General features: G+C 41.0%; 1 non-coding gene across 1 annotated transcript; it reads right to left on the bottom strand.

Moving 5' to 3' along the window:
• Window positions 1–5,711: 5,711 nt before the first annotated feature.
• On the bottom strand, window positions 5,712–5,845 carry LOC112481337. Its single transcript, XR_003046876.1, has one exon. It is a non-coding gene; the product is annotated as a small nucleolar RNA SNORA5 (small nucleolar RNA).
• Between the last annotated feature and the right edge of the window lie 2,756 nt (window positions 5,846–8,601).

Here is an 8,601-nt window from a genome sequence, read left to right as displayed (position 1 = left end):
GGGTGGGGGGGGGGGGTAATGGATCTGCCATACCTTGATTGTGGTGATGGTTTAAAAAGTAAACATATATGTTAAAACATATCGAATTGCACCCTTTAAATACATGCAATACAGGCAGACCTGGCTTTACTGTGCTTCACAAATATTGCTTTATTTTACTTTTTACAAACTGAAGGTTGGTGGCAACCCCGCACTGAAAGTCTATTGTGTAATGGATCTGCCATACCTTGATTGTGGTGATGGTTTAAAAAGTAAATACATATGTTAAAACATATCGAATTGCACCCTTTAAATACATGCAATACAGGCAGACCTGGCTTTACTGTGCTTCACAAATATTGCTTTATTTTTGTTTTTACAAACTGAAGGTTGGTGGCAACCCCGCACTGAGCAAGTCTATTGGTACCATTTTTCCAAAAGCATTTGCTCACTTCGTGTTTCTGGGTCACATTTTGGTAATTCTCACAGTATTTCCAACTTTTTTTCCCCAAACTTTTTTCATCATTATTATATTTGTTATGGTGAACGGTGATCAGTGATCTTTTGGTGTTACTACTGTAACTGTTACTATTGTAATCACCCATAAGACAGTAAATTTGATGAATGTGTGTGTTCTGTCTGCTCCACAGACCACAGCTGTTCCCCATCTCTCTCTCTCCCCCTCTCGTTGGGCCTCCCTACTTTCTGAGACAGAAAAATATTGAAATTAGGCCAATTAAAAACCCTACCATGGCCTCTAAGTGCTCAAGTAAAAGAAGAGTCGCACATCACCCATTTTAAATCAAAAGCTAGAAATGATTAAACTTAGTGAAGAAGGCACGTCGAAAGCCAAAACAGGCCAATAGCTAGGCCCCTTGTGTCAGTGAGCCAAATTGTGGATGCGAAGGGAAAGTTCTTGAAGGAAGTTAAAAGTGCTACTCCAGGGAACACACGAATGATAAAAAAGCAAAAGAGCCTTACTGCTGATACAAAGATTTAGTGGTCTGGGTAGATCAAACTAGTCACTACCTTCCCTTAAGCCAAAGCTTAATCCAGAACAAGGCCTTCTCCCCAATTCTGTAAGGACTGAGAGAGGTGAGAAAGCTGCAGAAGAAAAGTTTGAAGCTAGCAGAGGTTGGTTCATGAGGTTTAAGGAAAGAAGCTGTCTCTGTAATATAGAAGTGCAAGGTGAAGCAGCAAATACTGCTATAAACTGCCACAAGTTATCAAGATAATCCATTAAGGTGGCTACACTAAACAGCTAAGATAATCAATTAATGTGGCTACACTAAACAGACTTCCAATGTAGACAAACAGCCTTATATTGGAAGAAGATGCCATCTAGGACGTTCATAGCTAGAGAGAGGTCAATGCCCAGCCTCAAAGAAAAAGACTTTCATTAGGATTTAATGCAGCTGGTGACTTTAAGCTGAAGCCAACGCTCATTTACCATTCTGAAGATCCCAAGTCCCTTAAGAAGTATGCTCAATCTCCTCTGCCTGTGCTCTATAAATGGAACAACAAAGCCTGGATGACGGCACAACTGTTTACAACATGGTTTACTAAATATTTTAAGCCCACTGTTGAGACCTACTATTCAGAAAAAGATTCCTTTCAAAACATCACTCCTCACTGACAATGCACCTGGTCACCTAAGAGCTCTGATAGAGATGTACAAAATATTAATATTTTCATGACTGCTAACACGACATCCCTTCTGCAGTCATGGATCAAGGAGTAATTTTGACTTTCAAGTCTCATGATTTAAGATATACATGTCATAAGGCTATAGCTATCACAGATAGTAATTCCTCTGATGTATCTGGGCAAAGTAACTGAAAACCTTCTGAAAAGCATTCACCATTTAGATGCCATTAAGAACATTTGTGATTCATGGGAAAGAACAAAATATCAACATTAACAGAAGTTTGGAAGAAGTTTATTCCACCCCTCACAGATGACTTTCAGGGGTTCAAGATCTCAGTGGAGGCAGTAACTGCAGACATAGTGTAAACAGCTAGAGAACAGAATTAGAAGCGCAACCTAAAGATGTGACTGAATTGCTGTAATCTCATGAAAAAAACTGTAATGGAAGAAGAGTTACTTTTTGATTTGGCGAAACAGAATCTATACTCCTGGTGAAGATGCCGTGAAGACTGTTAAAATAACAAAGGATTTAGAATGTAACATAAACTTAGTTAATAAAGCAGCAGCAGGGTTGAGTGGATTGATTCCAATTTTGAAAGTTTTACTGAGGGTAAAATGCTATCAAACAGCATCACATGCTACAGAGAAACTGTTCAAAAAAGGAAGAGTCAATATGTGGCAAATTTGCCACAACCTCTGATCAGTCAGCAGCCATCAACACTGAGGCACGACCCTCCACTGGAAAAAAAGATTACAACTCGTTGAAGGCTCAGATGATGGTTAGCATTTTTTTAGTAATATTTTTACGGTATGTACATTATTTAGCTATAATACTATTAAACACTTAAAAAACTACGGCATAGTGTTAACATAACTTTTATATGCACAGGGAAACCTTTTAAAAACTTTGCGAGACTTGCTTTATTGTGATATTCGCTTTACTGCAATGGGCTGGAACCAAACCCACGATATCTCTGAAGTATGTCTATATATCATTTATACTTCAAAAGAAGCTGTTTGGTTTTTTTAAAGGAGGAGGAAGAAAGTGAGGCGTGAGACTTTTAAAACTGGAATCTTTTTAAATTTTTTGTTTTTAGCCAGATGAATATATGATCTACTCCAAAACTTAAATAACAGAAATAGTTTTTAAGCCAAAAAAGGGTCATTTGAGTTACTTTTCCTGCTTAAGTTATAAATCCTCTCAAACTGAGAATCTCCCTAGCCCACAAGTTTCTCACTAGACCAGCAACCCTCAGCTCTTTACGTTGCCATCTTGGGTGACTGGGAATCCAGAGATGGTAGCTTCCTATTCACAGTCATAGACTGGGAGCAGAGTGTTTTGTTAGGCCATTTATATACGAACACTTTTTCTTTGCCCTCAGATGTTTAGGTAACATCTTAAGGTCAAAGAAGCGGAAGTTCCAATGCAATTTGAGAGAAAGTTCCAGAGTTAAAGACCACTTCAGATTTGCCTCTATGTTGTCCAATCAATAATCAGCTAAGATGAACTCTGATGATGCACAGAAAGAAATCACTCTCTGTTTTTAAATTATCAAGAATTTAACCACAAAACTTGAATACAATCATAATGCAGCTGTTTACAATAAATGTAAGAGGAAGGGAAATTCTAAGAGAGAAATCCAAACCTGCCAACCAAGTTTGGTGGTTAAAAACCTAGGACGATCCTGCCAAATTCAGCATATGGGTATCTCACGCCAGACAACCTGTTTATGATGTCCAGTTGGAGAGATTATCAATGTTCCTTTGGGCCCTAACGCGGCTCAACAACAGCAGTCACTCTTGAAGTGGAGTCACAAACTCTGGAAAGTCTCCCCGTTTCGCTTCCACCAGGGGATTAAAGATACTGGATGCGGCTTGCGAGGCCAACGTGGGTGGATTCTCTAGCCCAGCATGTCTCATCCGGAATCAACTCTCCCAGGTAATTAGAATCAACTTTTAGAATAGAGATTGATTTACCAGCTGGGAGTCATCTTGCACTTTCATTATAAAGTGGTTCAGCTGAGCCAAGCTGCATAATGAATAAGCCAATCGATGGAAATCCCATAGGAGGTTTCAGGTTACCATCTGCTTTGGGATTCCTACCTACCTTCGCTACCTTATGTAAATTTTGTGCGACCAATATAAATATTTATGCTTATTGAAGAGTTTAAGAAAGGTACCACTGAAGACTATTTCTAAAGGTAGAATTTTGGTTCGGCTTCTGGAAAACTTGCATCAAGATTTCCTCACTGCAAACATCTTGAGGAAGTGTGGACCCAAAAGAGCACCTTTCAATGAACTGGGTTTGTCCAAGACTGGGAAGCTTCTCAGGATTTTGTGGCTTGCGGTGAAAATATTTTCATGACCTGCTCTAAGAGCAGAAAACCTCACAAATCAAGAAACCATCAACCCAGGCTCTGAGACCCTCTGAAGACCCCGAAGAGCCTTGACTCTGTGAAACTGAAGCAATGACTGCTCTTCAAACTCCCCTGGGGGAGTTCCTCCTCACCGGAGGACACAACTCGTTCTGCTTTGAAAGCTTCCCCATCTCCTTCTCCATTTGACTCTGCAGTCACCTTTCTTAAAGTCTATCCTAAATCCCACATTGTATCCAGGACAATGGACTGAAGAAGTTAGGCTGATGTTCATTGTGCTTTCAGAAAGCAATGACAGGGCCTTTTGAGCCACGCTTCTCTTGCTTAGGCCTGCTTCCATGTCTGGAAGTGTACTTTCCCTTCTAATAAAACTTTTCTTTTCTACTGTAAAAAAAAAAAGAAAAGAAAAGAAAAAAATGAAAGCAATGACAGGTCGGGGCAAACGCAGCTTGATGAGCACACGGGGACTAGGGTGAATCCTAAGAGCAAAAGGAAGTCATGGAAGGTTGTCAGCTGGACGATGGAATGATTGGATTTGTGTCTGTACGCATTTACCCGGGTTGGAATGTAAAGATTAGACTGAAGAGCTGAGAGGGATCCGGAAGACAAGAGAGGGGACAGTACTGCACTGTATTACTAGGAACAGCTGGGCACTGAAGCAGGGAAGTTTGAGGGTTTTAAGGGAAGGCTGTCAGGGAGCTCGTATCTAATGGCTTGATGCAAGAGACAGGAGATTTGCTGAGAGCTGGAGCAGTGGGAAGGATTTGCAGTCTGAGACATTCTGAATACTGGCCAGAATTCAGCAGGGGGGTGGTATAAAAAGGGGTGAGGGTGGGGAATGGCGGGGGTCCACCAGCAGCCCTAGGCAGTTTGGTTGAAGGCTTAAAGCTTTGATATATATAGGATCAGGGCGGAAAAGAACAACGATGAACTATTAATACCATTTATATTCTAATTCAGAAGGCTCAGTAGCTGCCAAGCACATACATACTAGGCATTTTTGTATACTTTATCTCATATCAACCTCACAGCAACTTTTCCAGAGAAGAATTACCATCATTTTACAGTAGAAAACTGTGGCTCAGAAGGGTCATGAAGGCAGAAAATGAGTCCTGTGTCCTCTGGTAATGTACAGGCATACCTCGGAGACAGACCACCTCAGTAAAGTGAATATCACCAAAACAACGACAAAAAAGAAACAGTTGCAATCTTTAGGTGGGTGGTCTCACCTTCAATTTGTAAAAAAACCGCAACATCTTTGAAGCACAATAAAGCTAAGAGCAATAGAACCAGGTATGTCTATCTCTGGCTTCAGAGCGCCAGCTGCAGAGTTATCATTAGTCACCCTCCTTAAAGAATGGGCACCTAGCAGCACCTTAACAGCTCATTCGTTTTTAATTTTTTAGAAAGCTTTTATAGATAAAGTGCTTACAAACAAGCAATTCAAAACATAAAGGAGCCTGGGAAGCACTGAAATAAAGCAAACCTAAGTGCTTAAATTTAAGTCTACAACAAAAAAAGTTTACGTTCCATTTCCTTAATCATTACATCGAAATTACAAGCTCCACTTCTGTTTGCAGTATCAAGCCAATTGTAAATATTACTGAGATTTTTTTAATTGACGTATTAATTTTTTAAATGTTTTTATTTTACCCTGGGGTTTACCCGGTGGCCCACTCCACCACTCCACCGGCCTCCACGTCTAGAGCTTGGTGTCTGTAACCAAATCTATCCCTGAGACCCAGCAGAGGAGGTCAGGGCCCATGAGTCACAGTGTTTCTATGGCAGCCTTTTGGGCCAGCGCAGGCCATGGGTGGGCAGGCACCGAATTTGACAAGGCTGCGGGACGTATTCATTAACTAAAATTGCAAACACTGGGCCTCCCCGCACCCCACTCGCGTTCCCTGGGATGAGGAAATGAGCCCTAAAAGCACTTACAGAGATTTTTGCCTCTTCTCTCTCAGAAGATTGTTTTGAGGAGTACATAACAGTGCATGAGAAAGCTCTAAAGACGTCTGTGGATTTCCTCGGACCTAGTGCCGGAAAAGCAGCCCGGGGGTCCCCTCCTCGTCTGAAGGTGTTCGGGGAAACCCAAAGAGCAAGACACGTGTAGGAAACCCGGAAGCGTCCCGGAAATAACATGGCTGCACCAGCCTCACGTACCCTGAGCTCGAGCTGGCCACGCTACGGTGGCTTGCAGAGGTCAATACACTAATAAGACAGCGATTAGCCCCTGGGAAAGAAGCAGTGCTCCCCAACTACTTTGTTTTTATTACTGGGGTGGAAACTGAGGGTAATGGGCACGTGGTCTGCAAGAGCTATGTTCCCTTCCCCCCCTTCCCATTTCCTGTGGTTTTCATTGGTGTTATGGGAGGTATAGTCCTTTCTTTGAGCAATGAACAGTAAAGATTCCTCACTACTAGATTCAGTGCAAGTCATAGATATCTCAATTATTTCATGGAAATGAAATTACCTGGAGACTTCTTTGAAATCAACCCCCAAAATAATAATGTGCATTCCAGTATGGGGGAGATTACACCCTACACTGGCTACCGGTTTAAGGCATATATAGTACCCTTGAAGAGTGTCATAACTGACCCCCATTTCAGCTATTCTTTTAAACCAGCTTCTTCTAGGCAATGGGGCATGTATCAGTCTACTATCGCCACAATAAAACTGTGCAGCGCAATGCTCTAAAACCCAGAGGCAACACAGCAATCATTTATTCTCTCAATGCATCTAAGGATCAGTTGATCTGGATAGACTGAGTTCAGTTGGGCGTGGCTTCGAGCTACACATTCTTACCTTCTTCGGACCACTGGACCAGTTGGGGCATGTTCTTCTCATGATGATGGCAGAAGCAAGAAAACAAACTCAAATTACCAGCATAGTTGAAATCTTTGCTTGTATCACATACCCTATGATCAAAGAAAATCCACATGGCCAAACCTAACATAAATGAAGCAGGGAAGTATATTTCTCCCACATAAGAAAGGGGAGCATGTGTGACTATTTTAAACAATAATTTAACATAAAGCCCATGGATAAACCAGTGAATTCCATAGGTATGAGACCATCATCACATTTCCTTCTATGAAAATATGTTCCTTCAATAAAATGCATAGAAGAAAACATAGGAACTAAACTCAAGGACTTTGGACTTAAAGAAGATTTTATGAATTTGATCTCAAAAGCAAGGGAAATAAAAGCTAAAATAAATGAATGGGGCTACATCGAACTAAAAAGCTTCTGCTCAGCAAATGAAATCGTCGACAAGGTAAAGAGACAATCAAAAAATGGGAAGACGTCTTGAACAGACACTTCTCTTTAGAGGACATAGAAATGGCCAACAAATATTTGAAAAGGTACTCAACATCGCTAACTATTAGGGAAATGCAAATTGAAACCACAATGAGACACCATCTCACAACTGTTAGAATAGCTATAATCAATAGGACAAGTAATAACAAGTGTTGGAGAGGATATTGATAAAATGGAACCCTCATACACTGCTGGTGGGACTGAAAATTGGTGTAGGCACTATGGAAAACAGAATGGAGTTTCCTCAGAAAACTAAGAATTGATCTACCATATGATCCAGCAATCCCTCTCCTGGGTATTTACCCCAAAGACTTGAAAACCCATATCTGAAAAGATGTTTACACACCAATATTCATAGCAGAATTATTCTCGGTGGCCAAGACATGGAAGCAACCAAAGTATCTTGCCATAGTTGATTGGATAAAGGAGCTGTGGTACATGTATACGATAGAATATTACTCAGCCATAAGAAGAGATGAAATACTGCCATTTGCAACAACATAGATGGACCTCGAGATAATCATGCTAAGCAAAATAAGCCAGAAAAAGTTGAAAACCACATGATATCACTTATATGTGCATTATAAACCTAAAAGCAACAAAGGAACAAGACAAACAGAGACTCATGGACATGGACAATAGACTAGTGGTTACCAGAGGGTAGAGGGTGGGGGAGGTAGATGGGGTAAAGGGAGTCAAATACGAGGTGACAGAAAGAAATCTAACTATGCGAGGTGAACACACATTGTAAATATATATATGTCTTACTGTTATAGTGTACAGCTGAAACTTAATGGATTTCATTGACCAATGTTAACGAAAATTAAAAAAAAAAAAGAAAATATGTTCCCTGTTTAGAGATGTTATGTACCGTGGAGATGGATATACCATTCTGTAAGTTCACAGATGTTGGTGCTGTAGGCAGGGAGGGCACATCTCTGTGTGGACTATGACTCTATAGTTGAAACGCATATTGCTCTTCCACCACGTGGCCAGCTGGGTCCCCAAGAGATTTGTGTTCTATCAGGTTCTCGAAGTTGGCTTCTGCTATTGGCAGGCTGGGTTGTCTCAGTGGCAGTAGCAGCCAAATCAGAGTTGATGAAGAGCAGTCCAAGAGGTCAGACCTATGCACAGCTTCCATGTTGTTACTATACCCACTTTATATATGTTTTCTCTGAACAAGCACTGGAGTGTTGGGGGGAAAAGGCCAGTGCCCACAGAGTATGGACCCCTCCATATTAAATGTCTTCTAATGGATATTTTCATGGGACAATGCATC

Source organism: Pteropus alecto, unplaced genomic scaffold, assembly GCF_000325575.1.
Source record: "Pteropus alecto unplaced genomic scaffold, ASM32557v1 scaffold14, whole genome shotgun sequence".
Classification (NCBI taxonomy): domain Eukaryota; kingdom Metazoa; phylum Chordata; class Mammalia; order Chiroptera; family Pteropodidae; genus Pteropus; species Pteropus alecto.
The sequence above is the reverse complement of the archived record's forward strand: the minus strand, read 5'-3'. Positions and strand labels throughout refer to the sequence as shown.